We start from the raw sequence: 23767 nt of genomic DNA, 5'->3' as shown, positions 1-23767 counted from the left end.
AATGGGTTGAATCTGAAGGTACAAAAACAGTATTGAAACTGCAATATACCTTTACAACATGCAATATGAAAGGGGTTTAACTGGCTTTTGACCAGTTTTAAGACACGTTTGCAAAAACGTGTTGAAAGCAGGTTTTTGCAATGTGAAACCAGCTTAAGAAGGATTTTGTCATAAAGAGTGAACTAGAATAAGGCCCATAGTGAGATTGCTGTGACTCACACAATGGTGGAGTTGCTAATTCACAGATTTGTGTGCTCACTGGAATACACACATGCAGTCTACAACTGAAGGTCTGAGCAGAAGACAGAGCTGCGTGGGTGCGGTTAAAATGGAGTTGATTGGGGAGGAGACAGTGTGGTGTGGATGGGGAGGAATGGAAATGCGTAGATGGTGGGAAGGCTAAGCAGCACTGACGGGGACTAACAAAGCAGATGGGTGGAAAACAGTGGCACAGATGGGGGAGCTTCTGATGAAAGACCTTATGGGTTAGAAAACGCATTTAAGCTTCTAGGACACCATCTCATTGGATCTTGTGAGGACACCTAAGTGGATTCTCTTCGCTGTTAAACATCTACCAGATGTTTGGAGGAGCTGGTATCCTTTCATATAGTGGTTCAGCAAGTATCCTTTCCTGGCATCTCCCCTCATCTCTACACCTGTTTGGTGTTATATTCTGTTTTTATCTGTTTTAAATGTGAGTGTATACCTGTAATAAATCCCCTTTTATTAAACTATACAGTGTTGCACTATTGCATGTCATTTAATGCGGCCTTCAGACCGCAAAACTGGCTTTGACCAGGTATTTTAAAACGTTTCTAAAAATGGGTCTGCCAGCTAAAACCCCTTTCACACCGCATGTATTTAAATGGTATTTCAGTGCAGTTTTTGTCCTTAAACGGTATTTCAACGCAGTTTTGTTCCTTTCTCAACACTGAACCCGTTTTAACCCATAGAAAACAGTGGATGAAAAAAAACTGGTCTGAAACGGGTAGGACCCTGCTTTATTACTGCTTAGAAATACCAGTTCAATAGAACCAGTAAATTCACTCTGCACCTTTCAGACTGCACAAATTACCGTTTTAAAATGGTTAAAAAGTGGCAAAATAACGGGTAAAAAGTGCGGTCTGAAAGGGGCATAAGTTACAGGAATTTCTTGGAGAGACCACGTACACTTTGGAAGAGTGATCTATGCAGGACCTCAGTGTCCATAACACGCTAATTACTGTATCACACAATTATGTGAGTGGTTTTAATATTAAACTCTTTAAGTTGTTTATTACCATCTGCACTATGGTTCTCTTTTTTTTAGCTTCCGTTTTAGATTCATTATATGAAATTTGAAACTTTAGTATCTTGCAAGAATATTTATGTAAGATATATACCTGTTATTTCCTTTGTGATATCGCTTAGCGTGACTTAAAAAAATGTGGTTTGACAGATGGGGGAGGTAAGACAGAGTGATGCGATTTGGCGGGAAACAGTGGATCAGTTGGAGGAAAGACAGAGTGGGCCAGATAGGAGAAAGACAGTAGCATGGATGGGGTTGAGGCCAGAGCAAAGGGGATGAAGGGAAAACAGAGCAGCACAGACGGAGAGGGGAGACAGTAATACAGATGGAAGGAAATCACTAATTGAGGGGAAGCCAGTGGTGCAGATAGAAGGGAACAGAGTGGCATCAATGTGGATAGACAGGGCAGCACAGATGGGGAAAGACACATTGGTGCGAATGAGGGAATACAGACAGCACAGATGGGAGAACACACAGCAGTAGGGATTGAGGAAGGCGTAAAGGAGAAGAAAGTGTAGATGCATAATGGAGTATAATAGATTTTGCAATTATGAAATATGTTTGTGGTAACTGCATGTGAATACTAAATGAAATGGATAGTAGGTAGGGAGTGTGAAAGATGTTAGACCCCAGTGGGATAGTTCTAGTAACTCAGTGGGATAGACAGTGTTAAATGTTTGTGGGTACTTATTAGGATGAGTGTGCCACATAAGTGCTCAGACTTTCAGTTGCATAGACTGCATGTGTGTATTCCAATGAGCACAAATCTGTGAATTAGCAGCTCCACCATTGTGTGAGTGACAGCAATCTCACTTTGTGAGAGTGCTGAATCTGCACTTACCCTTAGGCTGTGATGGCATACATATATGTATTGTACAAGGAACACATCCATTAAGGTGTCAGCCTTAATGATCAGAATTTCATTGCTTTTTGGAGTTTGAGTGGAAGAGTTACAACAGGTTTCTGAAATGACAGATCATGTGTAAGCCTTAATAGGACACATGAAACCGTAAGGTTTTTTTTGTCTATGGAATTTCATTGCTTTTTTAATTTAATTTTTAAACTCAGAAATGTAAAATTTGATTTGATTTTTTAAAAATACTATCAATAACACCCCCCTGGCAATGAGTATTACTCCTGGTCACAAGCATTACAAACCCATGGCAACGAGTATGACACCCATCCCAGAGCACAAAATCCCTGCCAATGAGCAAGACACCAAGCGCCCTCCCGAAATTTCGTCAGCGCCCCCTTAAAATAAAGCCAGCTCACCCTCCCCCTCCCGAACCCTGCCTTACCCCACTGGCGCTGCTTGCCACCATCGGGTGCCCCCTTACAGCAGACACTTTTTGAGGATGCTAGAGGAGGCCCAGCCATACACCCAGCAGCGGCAACAGCAAGCAGCAGGGTAAGGCAGGGCAGTGTAGTGCATTGATAGCCCAGCAGACCCCCGGCATCCACACTTACTCAGCGCCACCCCGCGGCCACAGGTTCTTCGGGGCTATTGTTACGTCACTGTGGCCCAGGGCTGTTGGCGCAGGGCCAAAAACTAGGGTGTAAGCTATACTTTTCCGGCAAGGCCATGCCTATTTTAATGAGATTACACCCCTTGCCTGGGGCAGAGATTTCTGCAGCTTTTGCATTTTCTTAAAGGCTGCTAAGAGGAACAGCAAATCGAAATACACTGGGGGCAGCTCATTGGGAGAGGGGGTGGGGAGGAGGTTAAGCAGAGGAGAGGTGGAGTGGAGAAGAGGAGGAGGAGGAGAGAAGGGAATGGAAATGTTGTAGTGGAGTGGGGAAGAGGGCACGCAGCACTCAGGGCTTCCTAGACAGCCACCACTATAGGAAGCCAGATCCCAGTCTCCTCCAGGCCTCCGGCAGCAGCAGCAGACAGTTGGTGGTGAGGGGAGCTGGAGGGTCCTAGCCACAGCAAAAATAGGGCTGTGATCACAGCACTGCAGGGAGGTAGAGAGCATTCCCCAGGGTGAACGCAGCTGGCAGATACCAGACTCAAGACCCCGGCTCAGGACCATCATCAGAGGGGTACAGGGGGCTAGGGATAGGCATCGAACAATGACAGGGATGGTGAAAGGCTCTCACCTGCTCATGGGGGGTCATGCGGCCTCCGCTCCACCAGGGCTAGGGGGCGATCACTGCTGCTGCTGGCTGCTACATGCCCAACTCTGCAAACTGCAGCTGAGCGAGCAGCTTCATGAGCTGAACTTTCAGCAGCCCCCCCCCCCCCAATCCTGGCAGCAGCAGAGTCCCCACCACCAAGAGAAGCTTGGTGCCTGGCTTGTTGCAGGAGCTGTGCCCTGGGTCTGTGTGGGCCCCCATGCTCAGGGGTGTGTGGGAAGGTGACCAGATGGCGGGTGCAGCTGGCATCACAGTGCTGGGTGTTACCCATATATATATATATATATATATATATATATATATATATATATATATATATATATCATCAGTTTTATTTCTTGCTGTCAAATTATTTCATATATCACTCATATGGCGGTTGTTTATGGGGCTTATTTTACAAATCACCATCTGATTAGCAGTATCATCGAATTGCTAAATACCACTCATATGGCGGTTATTAATGGGGCTTAACCTGTTTAAAACAGGTGATGGCAATCATAAAATAAGAGGGAAGTCAAGAAACAGAGCATTCTATCACTCCTGGAATGGGTCATGTTGGAGGTATGGATTAAGAAGTGATAAAGCAGTGATAAGTGCATGGTGATAACGCACCATCCAATAATTATGGATTTGACAGGAGCTGACTGTCTGGTACCTTATCACCCTGCACTTATCACTGCTTTATCACTTATTTATCCCTTCTTCAGACTAAAGGCCCCCATACATTAGTCCGACTTGTCCTAAGGACAAGTCGGACCTGATTCCCCCCTGCAGCTCCCCGGGAGGGGGACACACGATTTGGCACTTGATGTGCCAAGTTTTGCAAATGATACATCGCATGCGATGTATCATTTGCAACTCCAGGGGAGCTGCAATGTGAAGGGAGCAGGGGGCAGGGGGACATTGAGGCGGCTGGGGGGACGGACGCTGCGGCAATTACTTACAGCTGAGCCGGGCAGGGGGAGCCGGGAGCTGTCTGTACCGAAGAAAAAAAAAAGCCCATACAATGAATGGGCAGCCTGTGATTGGCTGCTGAGCGCTCTCTCAGCCAATTGCTGACTGGCTGAGAGAGCGCTCAGCCAATCACAGGCTGCCCATTCATTGTATGGGCTTTTTTTTTTTCCTTCCGTACTGACAGCTCCCGCCGGCTCCCCCTGCCTGCCTCTACATTACTGCCGCCTGTGTCCCCCGCAGCATCCCCAGCCCCCCCTGCTCCCTCTACCGCCGCGCCGCCCCACTAGGTCCCAAGTCGGGTGGTCGGACGTGCAGCAGGTCCGACCACCCGACGCAGATCCGATGCGCACGGGACCGCGCATCGGATCTGAGGGGACATCAAAACTAGCCGATTTTGGTCCGATTTCGGCCAGATCCGACTGATCTGGCTGAAATCTGACCAAAATCGGCTAGTGTATGGGGGCCTTTAGTACATCTGCTCCTATGTACAGAAGCAAGTGTCCCTGTGATACCCTTTTCACACAGCACTTGTTAAACTGTATATTGACGTTTTTTTTTTCCATTTCAAAACATTTAAGGCTGCAGTGGGAAAGGCACCAGAGTTCATTTACCGGTTAAAGACAACCAGTATTTCAAAACGTTTAAAAAGCAGAGTCCTTCACGTTTCAGAGCCGTTTTTTAGGCAGTGAGAATGGCACTGAAACGGTATTTAGTAAAAACAACAGATTACAGACCTGTGATAGGCTGTCCCCTGCATTCTGCCTTGAAACATGTTCAGGGGATTAAACGGGTTGACTGATGTGAATGGTACTTAAACAGTATTTAAAACGGTAATCTACTGCAATGTGAAGGCTCAGACCCGTTTTAAATACCATTTCAAAATACCATTTTTTTAAACGTTTTGGCAGTGTGAAAGCGGTATTAGGCCCTTATTCTGATCTGTGCGGCCAGATCAGAATATGCGGCCAGGACCGTGCAGGCGAATCCCCGCCTTCCATACGGATCGCCACCTCCGTCCGTACGCGGATATGTGGCGGTCCGCATGAAAGTGGACGGGGATACGCCTCCTCCATCTTGGGAGCAGCCCCTGCATTCGATGGTCGCCGAACATCGAATGCAGGGCCGCACGCTCCACCAGCGCCCGCCACCCTAGACCACACGGACACTTGTCCGTATGAAATCATGTATGGGGGCGGGCAGCTGACATCCGGCGATGTCAGATGCCCGCCCCCTATACATGCGTCACGGCTTCATTACCATGCATACGCCCTGCGTTTGCATGGGAACGCCCATGAAACGCGGGGCGTATGCATAGGGTAATGAGGCTAAGTAGCCCTTCACGCCCCTCTCCGCCCCCTGTGCGGCGTCTAAAGAATAGGTACGGCGAAACCGCCTGCACATGTGCAGAGTGACCTCTGCACATGCTCAGTCGGAAACCATCGGCGGTACAACCACATGCGGAAAAATCCGCACCGACCGGAATAAGGGCCTTAGAGTGAAGTGGTCGAGCACACCAAAAAAGAATACACAGATAGGATTTACTGTCCATTTCTCCAACTAGGGTACATACCTAAAAGATATCTTTCGAAACTGTCTGTTGGGAACAAATATTTTGTAAGGTATGAGAGCAAATAACAATCAACAATCAACCATTTGCTACCAAACATTGGAAAACAGACAAAAAACAATTGTTTGGAGAAATTTGTTATATCAATACAACGGATGTAATGATGAATGACCATTGTCTGTTTTCCAGTGTTTGGGAGGAAAAAGTTGATTGTTATATGCCCTCATACATTACCAGATTTTATTCCCACCAGACAGATTGGACAGATATCTTTTAGGTGTGTAACCTATTTAATCCTCTGCACCAAGCCAGTTGCTAAGACACACCAGGTTATTTACATTTTCAGATGATAAACAAACCCTCTTCTTCTGCACAATATGACCAGCAAGAGAAAACAACATTTCACAGGGTACTGATGTTGCAGGTGTGGCCAAGTACTTCTGTGCAATAGAGGCCAGCCTGCTGTGTGAGCCTGCATGTTTGGACCACCACTCTAACGGACAGGACTCTGTACTGATGGTGGGCTCCGCTCTGTATCGACGCACACTGTTCTCAACTGAATCTTCCTCTTGTTCTGAATCAGAGCTTGATGAAGAAGCCAATAGGGCTAACTTTTTATTTGGTGGCTCTAATGTTGTTGCTTCCACCGGTTTCTCTGCAGCAAACCTCTGTTCATTAAGCAAGTTGGTGACTGAGGCCCACACCTCACCCCTCTCAGGTCTGGGTATACACTTGAGGTCTGTGAATCTTGGATCCAATGCACTAGCAATCTTCAGATATGCAAGGTTGGCATTTCCCTTGCGTGTCTCCAGGTCTGTTATGAATGTAGATTTAAATTTGACCACGTAGGCAGGGTCATCATCTGAGCTCGCCATGACCCGAGAGAGATGGCAAACAGCAGGCAGAACCACAGATCATGAAACATACTTTTCTCCTCCCAGAAGTTCCATCACATACCTGCAACAGCAAAACAAAAATTGAAACCCATTTTATTGGGTATGGGAGACCGGCACTGACAATTCTCGTGGATACCGACAGCGGCATCCCAGAACCCAGACAGTCCCCAGTAAGTACACTAAACCCTCCTACCTTTAACGCTCCCTGCAGGATCTTGACCGATGGGATACCGAGAGCCAGCATCGTAACTACATCCCATTCATGCTATATTTTTTACAGACAGGACAGTGAGAAAATGAAATATAGGATGTATGTAAAATATACCTGCAGGGCTCCAGCAGCGTTTCCAACCTCTGCAGTTTTTCCATTTCAGCTTTAGTTGGCATGGCAATCTTGATGTTGTGTGTGGTGAGGACATCCCTCAGTGGCTGTTCATTTCTGCAGACGCTTTTTACCATGTCCAGAGTCGTATTCCATCTGGTTGGAATGTCTTGTATAAGCGACTCCTTCTTTTGTCCATGTTCAATTTGTTGTTTTTCCAATTCTGCAGCATTTCATGGACTGTGTTTAAAGTGGCCCACAACCTTTCTGCATTTGGCCAGGACATTGTCAAATGCACTGTTATGTAAAGATACTGTAATAGATCGCTGGAGACTGTGTGCAGTGCAGGGGACATGTTCAAAAGGCAGATGTCTTGCAGCAGCAATCAAATTTCTTGCGCTATCTGTGCTAAGTGTGCTGAATTTATCTGAAATGTCCCACTCCTGTGCAACATAAATAATATGTTCTGCACACGTTTCAGCAAATTGTCTCTCTTTTGTTTTCATTACAGTCAGAGCATGTGAATGGAGCTCCCACTTTTCATCTATATAATGCTCTGTAACTCCAAGGTAATTATGGTTACCCAGCAATGTCCAGTAGTCTCCAGTGGGAGCAACATGTGGTGCATGTTGTAACGCTGTCGATTTTGTAGTCCTCTTCTTTTCATACAAGTAATGTATTCTTCTTGTGATGTCTTGAGGGAGGCTCATATGTGCTGTCATTCATTGCGATCCTAAAGGGGCCCATACACGGTCCGTTTAACGGATCCGTTTGGGTCTTAATTAGCACGCATCGCATCGGATCGCATGCCTAGTGCATGCATTGTGCATGCAATGCGATCCGATGTGAAGTTTAGCTAGTACAAAAAGTATGTGCAGCACATACTTTTTGTACCGTACTATGTGATGCGCGGGAGCGCGCATCGCATAGTACAGAACGGACGGTCCGGGAACGGACCGTCTATGGGCTCCTTAAGAATGTTCTTGAGACCGACGTCTTCCACAATACTAATCGGCCTGCAGTTTGTAGCTATCCACTTTGCTAAGTTTCTTGTTAGCTTTTCTTGCTTTTGTTTATCTATACTTCTCCCATATGTTGTATCCAACGCAGGGGCTGGCTGGCAACTTTTAGCCTAGGGGGCAAGTCCAGAGCACTGGCCCATAGCCCCCCCCCCCCCCCCCAACTCTCTGGAAGACGGAACGCTTGCGCGCGCCGGAGGCGCGCAGAAAAATTAGACTTGTGGCCTAACATGATTACATGATTGTATTGTGTACCTGCAGATTGCACATTGTGATGCTAATTACACATTATGCCGCACACCTTGATGCCCATTACACTCTATAATGTGATGGCAATTACCCAATGATCCCCACACTGTAATGCCCATTACGCCCCATAACATGATGCCCATTGCACTGCACAATGTGATGTCCACAGTGCCAGATTTGCCCCCACAGTGCCAGATATTCTGCCACAGTGCCAAATACACATATGCCCCCACAGTGCCAGAGACACATATGCCCCCACAGTGCCAGATATGCCCCCACAGTGCCAGAGATACATATGCCCCCACAGTGCCAGAGACACATATGCCCCCACAGTGCCAGAGACACATATGCCCCCACAGTGCCAGAGACACATATGCCCCCACAGTACCAGATATGCCCCAACAGTGCCAGAGACACATATGCCCCCACAGTGCCAGAGACACATATGCCCCCACAGTGCCAGATATGCCCCCACAGTGCCAGATATTCTCCCACAGTGCCAGAGACACATATGCCCCCACAGTGCCATATATGCCCCCACAGTGCCAGATACACATATGCCCCCACAATGCCAGATATTCCCCCACAGTGCCAAATATACACATGCCCCCACAGTGCCAGATATTCCGCCACAGTGCCAAATACACATATGCCCCCACAGTGCCAGAGACACATATGCCCCCACAGTGCCAGATATGCCCCCACAGTGCCAGAGACACATATGCCCCCACAGTACAAGATATGCCCCACAGTGCCAGAGACACATATGCCCCCACAGTGCCAGATATGCCCCCACAGTGCCAGATATGCCCCCACAGTGCCAGATATTCTCCCACAGTGCCAGAGACACATATGCCCCCACAGTGCCATATATGCCCCCACAGTGCCAGATACACATATGCCCCCACAATGCCAGATATTCCCCCACAGTGCCAAATATACACATGCCCCCACAGTGCCAGAAACACATATACCCCAGTGCCAGAATTTGCAACTCACCATTGTTCTGCTGCTGCTGATGATGCTGCTGCTGGGGGAGGGGGGGCGGGGGAGAGCGCAGTTCATGCCCCTCCTGCCCACACCCTGCAGCCCCAGTCCGGTGCAGGCCGCGCACCTCCTCCAGCTCTCCTGCGCTGGCCGCTGCTTCCAGAATCCAGAACACGGCCGCGGCTACAGGAAAATGGCCGCCGGCCTCCTGCACTAAGGATATGTCCTCAGTGCAGGGGGCCGGCGGCCATTTTCCTGTGGCCGCGGCCATGTTCTGGAAGACGCGGCCAGCGCAGGAGAGCTGGAGGAAGTGCGCCGCGCCGCGCGGCCCGCAGCAGGTGGCTGGGTAAGCGGCCCGGGGGGCACATGGCACCCTGCCCCCCGGCCCAGCCCGCCCCTGATCCAACGTAGTCTGCCGAAGCCTCACTGCACTTTGTTTTGTTGGGTGAACTTCTGGAATCAACACTGTGTATTGCATTTAAATGATACTGTACTTTAAACTCAAAGTACTCCGGTGGTAAGACAATTCAACCTTGCAGTGTTTACAAATAACTTTAGTTTTATCAACTCTGCCGTCAGGAAGAGATTTAAAATGAAAATGTCAAAGTAATATTTCTGTTCCTTTTTCCGTGTTGTCCTTTCTGTGAGGGGGGGAGAACAGAAAAAAGTGAGATAAGACCACTGTTACTTTATCATATAGAAAAAAAGTAGACTTTAAAGTAGACTTTACACCCCAGTGTGCCATTGATTAATGATTAATGTCTTGCGAGCAGGGCCCTCCTAATGTTTGACTGTCTGTAAATACCCAGTTTGTTCTATCACTATCTTAATTGAAAAGCACAAAGGAATATGGTGTGCTATATAATAAACTGTTAATAAATAAAGGGCCCCCAGTAAGCTGCCGCAGGCTACAACTTTCCTGACCCCCTTTCCATACCTTAACCTTAGATGATAAAAGGGACATAAGAGCACTGTTACTGTATCATATAGAAAAAAAAGTAGACTTTGCACCCCAGTGTGCTACTGATTAATGATTAATGACTTGCGAGCAGGGCCCTCCTAACGTTTGACTGTCTGTAAATACCCAGTTTGTTCTATCACTATCTTCATTGTAAAGCACAATGGAATATGCTGTGCTATGTAGTAATCAAATCAACTTTTATTGGCCATGTATACACGCATATACTAGGAATTTTTTGCGGATTGCGGTGCAGCTACAAGCATAGGGAACACAAGAGGGGGATGGGACATACAAGACATTTCAATGCAGCGACTGTTTTACATTTCAGTGGAAGGCAAGCACAGTTATACATTACTAATTGCATTAGGTTGTCATAGATTGTTTAATTGGCGTATAGCTGTCAGAAAGAAGCTTCTCGTGGTTCTTGATGATTTGGCAGGGATCGACCTGAAGTGTCTGCCCAATGGGAGCATATCAAATAGGTTGTGCCCAATGTGAAGCTCTTCTGCCGCGATCTTCACCGCATGCTTCTTTACCCCAGCAGAGTGCAATTCCTGTACTGGGGGGGGGGAGGCCAGCCCCAATGATCTTCTCTGCCTTCCTCACCACCCTTTGCAGTCTGCGTTTGTCAGACTCGTGGGCCCCTCCGTACCAAATTGTGATTGAGGAGCAGAGGACTGATTCCACGATTGCCGTGTAGAAGATGCGCATTTGCACTTGTGGCGTGTCGAATTTCTTGAGTTGTCTCAGGAAGAATAGCCGTTGCTGGGCCTTCTTGATGGTAGTGTTTATATTGGGGCCCCATTTGAGGTTGCAGGATATTTCTGTTCCTAGGAACTTGAAGGTCTCAACCTGTGGTACCTCGCTGTTGGAGATGACTAGTGGGGCCACAATGTTCGGTTTCCTTCTGAAGTCAACCACCATTTCAACTGTCTTGGTGGGGTTCAGGTCAAGGTTGTTCGTGGAGCATCATTTGGTTAGCCTCTCCACCTCTCGTCTGTATGCGGTCTCGTCCCCATCTTCAATTAAGCCAATGACTGTGGTGTTGTCTGCAAATTTTATAATTTTTACTGGCTGCTCAGCTGAGGAGCAGTCATTGGTGTAGAGGGAAAAGAGCAGGGGGGAGAGGACACATCCCTGGGGCGCACCAGTGCTGATGTGAGTGAGCTCGACGTGTAGGCTCTGGCTTTCACCACCTGTTCCCTAGCTGTTAGGAAGTTCACGATCCATAAGCGTGTTGGTTCTGGGACACCTAGGGCAAGAAGTTTGGACTGCAGGATACAGGGGGAGATTGTGTTGAACACCGAGCTGAAGTCAATGAATAGGACTCTTGCGTAGGTGCTAGGGTGATCTAGGTGTAGCAGGATGTAGTGGAGCCCTTGGTTTACTGCATCCTCAACGCTTCTGTTTGCACGGTAGGCAAACTGTAATGGGTCTAGGTGGGGGTTAGTCACTTCTCTCAGGTGCCTCAGTACCAGTCTTTCGAGTACTTTCATGGCCACTGATGTTAGGGCGATTGGCCTGTAGTCGTTTAGGTCTTTTGCAGGTGACTTCTTGGGCACCGGAACAATGATTGAGCGCTTAAAGCAGGCGGGGACTGTACATGTTTCCAATGAGGCATTGAAGATTGCAGTAAAAATGGGGGCAAGCTGAGCTGCACAGGTCTTTATAGTAGATGGGGACACTCCGTTGGGACCTGCGGCCTTTCTTGGTTTGAGCCTTTTAAACAGGGTTTCTACCTCTTCTCGGTTCACCTGGAGTAACAGGCAGGGTCCAGGGGAGGAGGTGGCGGAGCATTTCTACTGTGGTCAGGGGGTTTGCTGGAGTTCGGCACTCTCCTCTCGAATCTGCAGTAGAACGTATTTAGCTTGTTCACCAGTACCTGGTGCTTGTAGCTGGTGATGGCTTGCATACTTTTCCAGACTCCTGCAGGTCATTTGCTGAGAGGTTGTTCGTCAGCTTGTTTGCGTATCTCTTTTTTGCAAGTTTGATTTCTCAATTCAGGGAGTACTTGGTCTTTTTGTATGAGGCCAGTTAAAAAATAAAGGGCCCTCAGTAAGCTGCCACAGGCTACAACTTTCATGACCCCCTTTCCAAACCTTAACCTCAGACGATCTCTGGTAGGGTGTGGTATGACACACCGACAGTTGGGATCCCGACAGTCATTATCCCGACGTCAGGATCCCGACTGCCTGGCCTCAGACAGCGTGGCCAGCGCAACAAAGCCCCTTGCGGGCTCGCTGCGCTCGCCACGCTGCGGGCACGGTGGTGAGCTACACTCGCCACCTATTCTATTCTCCCTCTATGGGGGTCGTGGACCCCCACGAGGGAAAATAGCCGCCGGCCGGCTGTCGGTGTTTTAACAGTCGGGATCCCGACGTCGGGTTAATGACTGTCAGGATCCCGACTGTCGGGACACCGTCCGGCACCACCCTGGTAGTCTTGCACAATGCTCTCTTTGTTGCTGGTCAGTAGTTGGGGAATTGCGCGACTTGCCGGACAGCCTGTGGTGATGTCACTCTGTCTGTTCTTTAGTACTGCCAGTTTCTCATTCTACCCAAGTTTTCTGAAATGTTAAGGTGGGGATTTGATACTGACATGCAAACTTATAGACCTGTTTAGAATTGTGTGCTCACCCCATCCCCTGTGAAATACAGTACCCAGCCTATTATCCCAGCCCTAATGGCTTGTAGCCCTCTGTTATGGGGCTGCAGTAGCATTCTCCCCTCATGTACCCCTCTGGTATGGCATCCACCTCTCATGTACCCCTCTGGTATGGCATCCTCCCCTGATGTACCCCTCTGTTATGGGGCTGCAGTAGTATCCTCCCCTCATGTGCCCCTCTGGTATGGCATCCACCCCTCATGTACCCCTCTGGTATGGCATCCACCCCTCATGTACCCCTCTGGTATGGCATCCTACCCTCCTGTACCCCTCTGTTATGGGGCTGCAGTAGCATCCTCCCCTCATGTACCCCTCTGGTATGGCATCCACCCCTCATGTACCCCTCTGTTATGGGGCTGCAGTAGCATCCTCCCCTCATGTACCCCTCTGGTATGGCAGCCACCCCTCATGTACCCCTCTGGCATGGAATCCACCCCTCATGTACCCCTCTGGCATGGAATCCACCCCTCATGTACCCCTCTGTTATGGGGCTGCAGTAGCATCCTCCCCTCATGTACCCCTCTGGTATGGCATCCTCCCCTCATGTTACCCCTCTGGTATGGGCCTGCAGTGACATCCTCCCCTCATGTAGAGACTACACAGTGTCCTTGTTCACATTCATAATGACCCCTTTATACTAGTCATGTGCTAGTTGTAATTACAGCCTTCTCTTGAGGCAAACTCACGGTGGTATGATAATGTAGCCCTTTTGGATACTCAGCATCTTCCTTATGCACCCGGGGATCTCCTCCTTCCTCCTATCTGGCAGCCACTCTGCTGTTACATGCACGGGGACCTCTGCAGTTGTATCCTGGTGTCTTTGAAGTGTGGCAGCAGCACATGCATGGGGACCTCTGCACCGGTATCCTGGCATCTACCAAGTGCGGCAGCACATGCACAGGGATGTCAGTAGCGGTATCCTGGCATCTTCCAAGTGTGGCAGCACATGCACGGGGATGTTAGTAGCGGTATCCTGGCATCCTCCAAGTGCCGATGTGCATGCGGGCGGGCCTCGGCTGCTGTGTCCTGGCGCTAAAATGCACTGTACTTCTGGCTTCCGGGTCTGAGATCTGCTGGGTCACGTGACTTCCTCGTTAAGGCGTTAAAGATATTATCTGCGTTATTAGATTTCAGCGTTAACGCTATAATAACAACGTGTTAATCTGCCCACCACTGTATATGTTATATGTTGTTAGTTTTTCTTTTGTATGTGTTTTGGGTTATTTTACGTAGTTTTGATATATTGTCTAATATCTTTTTATATAGTAACGTTTTCCTTGTGATGTCATCTGATGGCGCCGCCCGGCTGGGCGTGCACTTTGGCTGTGTGGCCCGGTGTTCATTATTTAAACCATGGCTGTGTTAAGATCTATGAGCCTGACGATAATACTTAAGTGTATTGAAACGTTGCTGAGTCTGCGTTGTCTTCAATAAAATCCGTTTGAAAATTGGCTGGAGTGCGGCACGTCTGTGGGATTATATATATATATATATATATATATATATATATATATATATATATCCAGGGGTAAGGATCACACTCTCCTCCATCAAATAGCACCTCCCGGGGTGTCAGCTCAGGAGTCCTAGACACAGTCCAGTCCACCGGTAACAGCAAAAGAAGATGAGGACACTCACCGGTCTTCTTGAATATATAGGTTATTTTATTCCATCTCACCACATCAAATAAAGTGCAATGTGCATGACAGTGGGCCAAGGGCAAACGTTTCGGTCTGCCACCAGACCTTTTTCAATGCCCCCACTATCTCCTCCTAAAGTGCATAAGGACTTTAAGGAGGAGGAGAGTGTGATCCATATATATATATATATATATATATATATATATATATATATATATATATAGAGAGTAGAACAAAGGGCACTCGGGGTCTTTTTCAGGTGAAATCAAAAGGACTGTTTATTCAGTCATAAATCAGGTCCGTCTACGTTTCGGGGTCTCCCCCTTCGTCAGGACAGGTAGTGGTAAAGTGAACAGTGATATGTGACAACAGTTTAAATAAGCTCAGTCACTTACCCCCTCCTGCAGCTTGCGCTCACTCACGTGGACCGCTGGGCATACTTCCGGATTTGGCCGCGCGCTGATGACGTCACCGTGATTCCCAGTGGCATCCCTCAGGCGCGTCAGTGCGGGGCTGGCCTGCAGTCACGTGGGGCGGGCTGTGGAGGAAGGACAACAACTACATTATACAGACATGGTGATCGTGTATCGCAACAGAAGATACATGCATTTTCATATGAACTTGTGGCCCGGCACTTTGCCCGGGCCAAACACAACATGGCCATGCTTCGCTACAGAATTGTGGATCACATCCCTGCATCAATTCGCAGGGGTGACAGATCCAAAAAACTTTTACAATTAGAGTCACAGTGGATCTTTAAATTAGACACACTGGCTCCCAGGGGTCTCAACGAGTCCCTGGGGCTCCACAATTTTCTCTGATGCCCCGTTCATGTTTTTTACCACCTCATATTGTTTCTATACAGCTTTCCCGACAACAGGTCATCCTACCAGTGTTGCCCCACCAGGCACCTGCGATATCCCCTATTTCTTGCTTTTTAGCACCCGGGCAGATGCATTGCGCATAGCCCTCAGGGACATTCCCCTTTCTTGACTGACCACAGCAGACAGTAGTTATTACTCTGATACGTAGCTAGTGGTGTGAGCACATCCTACACTCTCGCTACAGACATGTAGGACAGCTAGACCAGACCAGTTTAGCATAACCTTTTGGTTTTTTAATGTTTTATTTTTCATTTCCATTTATTATTTTCATGTATCTCTTGTTTTTGCCCACTAGATGTCAGCACCATCTCACACTATGTTTGATTGTTTGGTTTATTTATGTTTTGCACTAATTTATTTACATGCTCTTTTTATAGGTGCTGTGCTCCGGATATTTTATACACTGTACAAGTTCATATGAAAATGCATGTATCTTCTGTTGCGATACACGATCACCATGTCTGTATAATGTAGTTGTTGTCCTTCCTCCACAGCCCGCCCCACGTGACTGCAGGCCAGCCCCGCACTGACGCGCCTGAGGGATGCCACTGGGAATCACGGTGACGTCATCAGCGCGCGGCCAAATCCGGAAGTATGCCCAGCGGTCCACGTGAGTGAGCGCAAGCTGCAGGAGGGGGTAAGTGACTGAGCTTATTTAAACTGTTGTCACATATCACTGTTCACTTTACCACTACCTGTCCTGACGAAGGGGGAGACCCCGAAACGTAGACGGACCTGATTTATGACTGAATAAACAGTCCTTTTGATTTCACCTGAAAAAGACCCCGAGTGCCCTTTGTTCTACTCTCTGTCTATACCAGGGGCTGCAAGGTCCCGATTGCCGGCACCGGGGAGTCTCTACCTATGTTTGGCTCCACTCAAGTCCTGCAGTGCCGGATCTTTCCCTGCTCTATATATATATATATATATATATATATATATATATATACAAGCAAGGATGGGAATGCACTCCTCTCGCCAAACAACTTGCCCGGTGCCTTCCCTGGATACTCCTGGCGTGGAGACCAAATGTAGAAAGGTGCGTGGGCGGCACTCGGAATAAACAACTCACACTTGAGGCGGGTGTATCATCAACGTTTCGAGACTCTTTATTTAATGTCTCGTCATCAGGATGTATAAAACACAATGAAAAACCATACATTTATATACATACCCCCACCAGTGGTACATCACGGTGATGGCGGGAAAACGGGATTCGCGCTGCCGTATGACGTCACACGCGTCACCGTGGCCATGACTACCTACACGGCATCACGGGACTGTGGATACGTCAAAGCGCCGCTCACCACGCTCACGCATCTCCATGACAACAACAACAACACAAAGTAAAACGACAGTATATCAAAGATACATGCAGTAAGGCAGTAAGATACAATCAATAACAGTATAGATGCAAAAAATACAGAGTTACACGGGGCATAGAATATAATCACTTAATACATATACTCATAAGAAGCAGTGCAATCCTGGTGCCTCATTAAGGCCACCAGGTGCCAGCGTCCCCAAGCGCTGAATCCAACTCGCCTCTTTCCTTAATAATTTAAGGGCACGATCACCGCCACGTAATGAGACGGGTACGTGATCAATAATGATACATTTCAAAGCTGCCACCGTATGCCTAGCCTGGAGAAAGTGGCGAGCGACCGGCTGGTCGCTATTCCCCTTCTCCAGTGCGGCTTTGATGGAAGAACGATGTCCAGCAATACGTTCCCGAAGGGTTCTTTCTGTTTTACCAACATAGTTTAGTGAACAGGGACAGGAGAGCATATATACAATAAATTTAGTGGTACAGGTAACCCGATGTTGAATCAACATCTTTTTACCTGAATGAGGATGTAAAAAATATGAACTTGCGGTCATAGAGCGGCAGGTAGTACAATCTAAACATTTAAAGCAACCGAGTCTAGGTCTGAGGAATTGTTCACTACTAGTGGCGCTTAAGCCAGTGACATCAGCCTTCACAATGATGTCCCTGACATTCCTGCCTCTACTGTAACAATTCATGAGTGAAGTATCTCGAAGACCCAGTGTCTCATCGGATTTAATAAGTGACCATAATTTTTTACTGGTGGCACCAATGATGGGGCTTGTGGTGTTAAAGTGATTGACCCATGGGAGTCTACCTTGACCTTTCTCTTTTTTATTTTGTTGGAGCAGGGCATCTCTGTCCCTATTCATAGCCTTATCTTTAGCCTGGAGTAATGAAGACAGTTGGTAGCCTCTAGCAAGAAACTTCATGATCATTTTATCAATCTCAGATTCAGCCTTAAGGTCCGTACTGCAGATCCTCCTCGCCCTTATAAACTGAGAAAAAGGGAGTCCATATTTCATGCTTTTGGGATGAAAACTAGATGCATGTAAAAGGGAGTTACGATCTGTCACTTTAGTGAAAACACTAGTGGAGATTAACCCCTCATTGACCTCAATAAGTACATCCAAAAAGTGGACGGAGGTTGTGTCGACAGTATATGTCAATTTAATGGGACTACCACTAGCATTTTGTTTCTCAATAAGCAGAGTGAGGGCCTGTAGGGGACCAGTCCAGATGAGGAATAAATCATCGATGTATCTCGCATAGAACAGCACCATGCGAGAAACATCGATATCAGAAAAAAATAGGTCTTTTTCAATCTCCAGCATAAAGGTGTTGGCATACGATGGGGCGAAATTCGACCCCATCGCACACCCAGAGGTCTGAAGGTAGAACCTTCCATCATATAGGAAGTAGTTGTGGGTAAGTACCATCTCTAAAAGCCGCAAGAAAAAATCAGTATCAGGGCCCCTATACGATTGATTACCGACGACCAGTTTCTTAACTGCCACCAGACCCTGGTCGTTGGGTATCACCGTATAGAGGCTCGTCACGTCCAGACTAACAAGCAGGCTGCCAGGGGGGACTATTTGTACAGTGGATAAACGTTTAAGAAAGGACGTAGTGTCCTGTAAAAAACCAGGGGTGGAAGAGACACAAGGTTGAAGGAGAGCATCAATATAAGTCGAAACATTCTGAAACAATGAATCCCTGGCGGCTATAATGGGCCGACCAGGTGGGGTAATCAGACTCTTATGGATTTTAGGGAGAGTGTACAGGAGCGGCACGACCGGGGCTTTGGGTAACAGAGCTTTAGCAAGATTTTCACTAATAACACCCTCCGTCACCGCATCCTGCAACACTCTTCCCAACTCCACTTTAAATATCTTGGTAGGGTCTCTAGACAACAACCTGTACACATTAGTGTCTGCCAATTGTCTGGCAATCTCACACTTGTAATCTTTTAAATCTTGTATAACAATTGCCCCGCCTTTGTCCGCGGGGCGAAATACAATATCAGTGTAGGAGCCCATGTCATTAAGTGCTTCCAATTCAAGCCTAGAAAGGTTATTATGTTGCTTAAATTTACTACTGGGGTGTTTTAGAGCCTCAGACACCTCATAGTCAAGTGAGCGATTAAATGTTTTAATTGTAGCACTATTGGACAGTGGCTCAAACACTGATCGTGGTTGTAAGAGACGCAGTTGTTCAGGGATATCAACATTGGTAACATTAGGAACATTTTGCTTTTTATTGAAAAATTCTTTCAACTTAAGTTGCCTCGACAACTTGTACTTCTCCACCTCCCACTCAACAGGTTTAAGGTAAACAGTAGGCACAAAAGATAGACCACGGTTCAAAACACTTAATTCAATGTCCGTAAGTTCTTGACTAGACAGATTAAACACTAGGTTCTCAGAGGAGGGCGACCTCTCCCTCGCCCTTTTGGATTGACCACCGCGACGCGTTGCTTTGCGCCAGTGGCAATCCTTGTGCGGACCCCTAAAGGGTCTGAACCTGGGGTTTTACGTACTCCACTTGCGCCCACACTGTCAGAGTCACTAGTTGTCTGCAATTCATTAGAGGACTCTCTCCCGTCCTCTGATCGAAAATAACGTTGTCTCCTATGGCCACGCGAATATTGTCCCTGTTGGCCAGAATTACTGTTCACCCAGTGGTAAACACGATTTTGATCATAGTCAAGTTTAACACGGTCCATTTTCCATTTCTTAAATTGGACCAACTCCTTACGGTATTGTGCAACTTGGTTATCCAATTTTTCAAACCAGTTGCAGGAAGTATCACCAGACAAAGAGTCTTTATGCTGTACTACAAATGCATCAATCTGTTCTTTTGCAAGGAGCATCTCACGATTAGCTTCCTCGATCACAAGTAACAGTAAATCAAAGCTACATTTATTAACAATTGCAATCCATTTGCGACAAAATGCCACATTGAAGCGGCCAATTGTGGGTGCATTCTTCACCCTGAATCCCCTAGGGATCTGCTTGCTTTTGTAATAGTCACTGAGGGTGATTCCGTGGTAGCGGTAATCTACCTCTCGCTGTTTAAGTTTCAATAAGTCCCGATACAAGTGCTGCACAGGACATACATCAAGGTCCTCTTGCAATTGTTGTTTGAATAAAATGTTATCAGCCTCTGATTCAGAATATGACTTAAAACTGCCCATAGTCTGCAGCGCCAAATTCACACTGTCGACACCATCACCAGTCAAATCGACAAACTGTGTACTTGCCATGTCGACTTCCTGCTCCATCACAGCAATGTAATGGACACTGGAACAAGGATCCTGTATATCTGCGTTGAAGTGGGTGCAGTACTCCCAGCTGGAGAGATCCGCTCTGTCAATCCAGCCAAAATACAAGCAAGGATGGGAATGCACTCCTCTCGCCAAACAACTTGCCCGGTGCCTTCCCTGGATACTCCTGGCGTGGAGACCAAATGTAGAAAGGTGCGTGGGCGGCACTCGGAATAAACAACTCACACTTGAGGCGGGTGTATCATCAACGTTTCGAGACTCTTTCTTGCTAGAGGCTACCAACTGTCTTCATTACTCCAGGCTAAAGATAAGGCTATGAATAGGGACAGAGATGCCCTGCTCCAACAAAATAAAAAAGAGAAAGGTCAAGGTAGACTCCCATGGGTCAATCACTTTAACACCACAAGCCCCATCATTGGTGCCACCAGTAAAAAATTATGGTCACTTATTAAATCCGATGAGACACTGGGTCTTCGAGATACTTCACTCATGAATTGTTACAGTAGAGGCAGGAATGTCAGGGACATCATTGTGAAGGCTGATGTCACTGGCTTAAGCGCCACTAGTAGTGAACAATTCCTCAGACCTAGACTCGGTTGCTTTAAATGTTTAGATTGTACTACCTGCCGCTCTATGACCGCAAGTTCATATTTTTTACATCCTCATTCAGGTAAAAAGATGTTGATTCAACATCGGGTTACCTGTACCACTAAATTTATTGTATATATGCTCTCCTGTCCCTGTTCACTAAACTATGTTGGTAAAACAGAAAGAACCCTTCGGGAACGTATTGCTGGACATCGTTCTTCCATCAAAGCCGCACTGGAGAAGGGGAATAGCGACCAGCCGGTCGCTCGCCACTTTCTCCAGGCTAGGCATACGGTGGCAGCTTTGAAATGTATCATTATTGATCACGTACCCGTCTCATTACGTGGCGGTGATCGTGCCCTTAAATTATTAAGGAAAGAGGCGAGTTGGATTCAGCGCTTGGGGACGCTGGCACCTGGTGGCCTTAATGAGGCACCAGGATTGCACTGCTTCTTATGAGTATATGTATTAAGTGATTATATTCTATGCCCCGTGTAACTCTGTATTTTTTGCATCTATACTGTTATTGATTGTATCTTACTGCCTTACTGCATGTATCTTTGATATACTGTCGTTTTACTTTGTGTTGTTGTTGTTGTCATGGAGATGCGTGAGCGTGGTGAGCGGCGCTTTGACGTATCCACAGTCCCGTGATGCCGTGTAGGTAGTCATGGCCACGGTGACGCGTGTGACGTCATACGGCAGCGCGAATCCCGTTTTCCCGCCATCACCGTGATGTACCACTGGTGGGGGTATGTATATAAATGTATGGTTTTTCATTGTGTTTTATACATCCTGATGACGAGACATTAAATAAAGAGTCTCGAAACGTTGATGATACACCCGCCTCAAGTGTGAGTTGTTTATTCCGAGTGCCGCCCACGCACCTTTCTATATATATATATATATATATATATTAGTGGTGGGTAGATTAACGCGTTAATGCTGAAATCTAAAAACGCCAATAATATTTTTTAACACATTAACGCGTAAGTCACGTGAACTGGCAGATCTCAGACCCGGAAGCCGGAAGAACATTGCATTTTTGCGCAAGGACACAGCAGCCGAGGTCCGCGCGCATGCGCATCGGCACTTGGAGGATGCCAGGACGCAACTGCCGTGGTCCCCGCAAATGTCCTGCAGCACTTGGAAGACACCAGGATACCGCTACTGACATCCCCGTGCATGTGCTGCAGCACTTGGAAGATGCCAGGATACTGGTGCAGAGGTCCCCATGCATGTGCTGCTGACGCACTTGGAAGATGCCTGGATACCACTGCACAGGTCGCCGTGCATGTTAAGCTGGGTACACATCTATACAATCCCTGTTTTTTTGCAACCGTTCGACTGACCATAGACGCGACGACCGTCCAGAAACACCAGCCGATATGCGCATACACACCTGTACAATTTTTGGTACTTGTGTATTATCACGGCGCCCATCGCATCGCAGACCATAAGGCATGCGATGGTATGCGATGCGATGCGATGTTCCGCGATGTCCCCTGATGTCATACAATGTTAAAATTGTATGGCATTGTATATGGCATACAATGCCATACAATGCGATGTGATGCGATTATACATTGTATAAGCGCCCTAATGGGGGCTTACAATATTAAATGGACCCCCACGCCACCCCCACTATCAACGTGAACCCGAAGCGTGGCGAGCGCAGTGAGCCCGCGAGGGGCTTCGGTACGCGTCCTCCGACCTTTTCATACCCCCACTATCTACGTCGGCGTGGAGTTGACTTTATATAGCGTGGCGAGCGCAGCGAGCCACCGAGCCCGAAGCATGGCAAGTGCAGCGAGCCCTGCGAGGGGACGCGGAATACATGTAAAGTAATGCACGTCCCCTCGCGGGGCTCAATGCGCTCGCCACGCTTTGGGCTTGGTGGCTCGCTGCGCTCGCCACACTATATAAAGTCAGCTCCACGCCAACGTGGATAGTGGGGGTATGAAAAGGTCGGAGGACGCGTACCGCCGCCCCTCGCGGAGTCGCTGCGCTCACCACGCTTCGGGTTCATGTTCATACTGGGGGTGGCGTGGGGGTGCATTTAACATTGTAAGCACCCATTAGGGTGCTTAAAAGCACCCATTAGGGTGCTTATACAATTTAAAATCCTATAGGGGGCTTAAATCGCATCGCTGTGCATCGGGTGTATGGCATGCGATGGCATGCGATGCGATGAAAAATCGGTCTCTGCTATGCGATGGGCGCCGTGATAATACACAAGTACCCAATTTTTACTTGTAACGTCTGATGTACTCCCGTTCAAACAGTCGCAAGAAAAAGATTGTACCACCGTACACACTCTCTCGATTTGGGCTTTTGACATGATATATATAAACAAAATTATCATAATGGGCTGGGTTAAGGGCATACCAAAACAAAGAGGCGTGAGTACAGAACCTAAACAAAAGTGATGGGGTATGCATCTAAAAATTAGTCAGCCGGCAAGGTGACTAAACTTCTATATAGAAATGCCGGCTAGGACTCTATGAATTATCCTGGAGATATGTTACTACGGGGGTTAACAGTGACTTATGTGACTTCACAGGAACTTTAAGCAGAATTATCCTGTTATGGTTCTCTAATGACTCTTAAATAAACACTGTAATCGCTGCGTGCCTGGCCCCACAGTTAAGGCCCCCATACATTAGTCCGACTTGTTCATAGGACAAGTCGGACCCAATTCTCCTGTGAGCTCCCTGGGAGCTCCCTGGGAGGCACTTGATGAGCCAAATTTTAGGGGGAGCAGTAGGGCGGGCAGCGGGTCCCTGGGCACTTAGCTGGCGGCGCCAGCCAGTGCTGCTGACTTGGCCAGGCAGTGTAATGATCACAGATATCAGCAGCGCTGCGGGACGGGACTTGCAGTGGCGGGTATTAGATTTTTAAATTACCTGTCAAATGACTGGCCATTCTCTGACTGGCTGAGAGCTCCCAGCCAATCAGAGAATGGCCAGTCATTTGACAGGTATTTTAAAAATCTTATA

This window comes from Crinia signifera, chromosome 8 (genome assembly GCF_055691185.1).
Source record: "Crinia signifera chromosome 8, ASM5569118v1, whole genome shotgun sequence".
NCBI classification, from domain to species: Eukaryota; Metazoa; Chordata; class Amphibia; order Anura; family Myobatrachidae; genus Crinia; species Crinia signifera.
The sequence above is the reverse complement of the archived record's forward strand: the minus strand, read 5'-3'. Positions refer to the sequence as shown.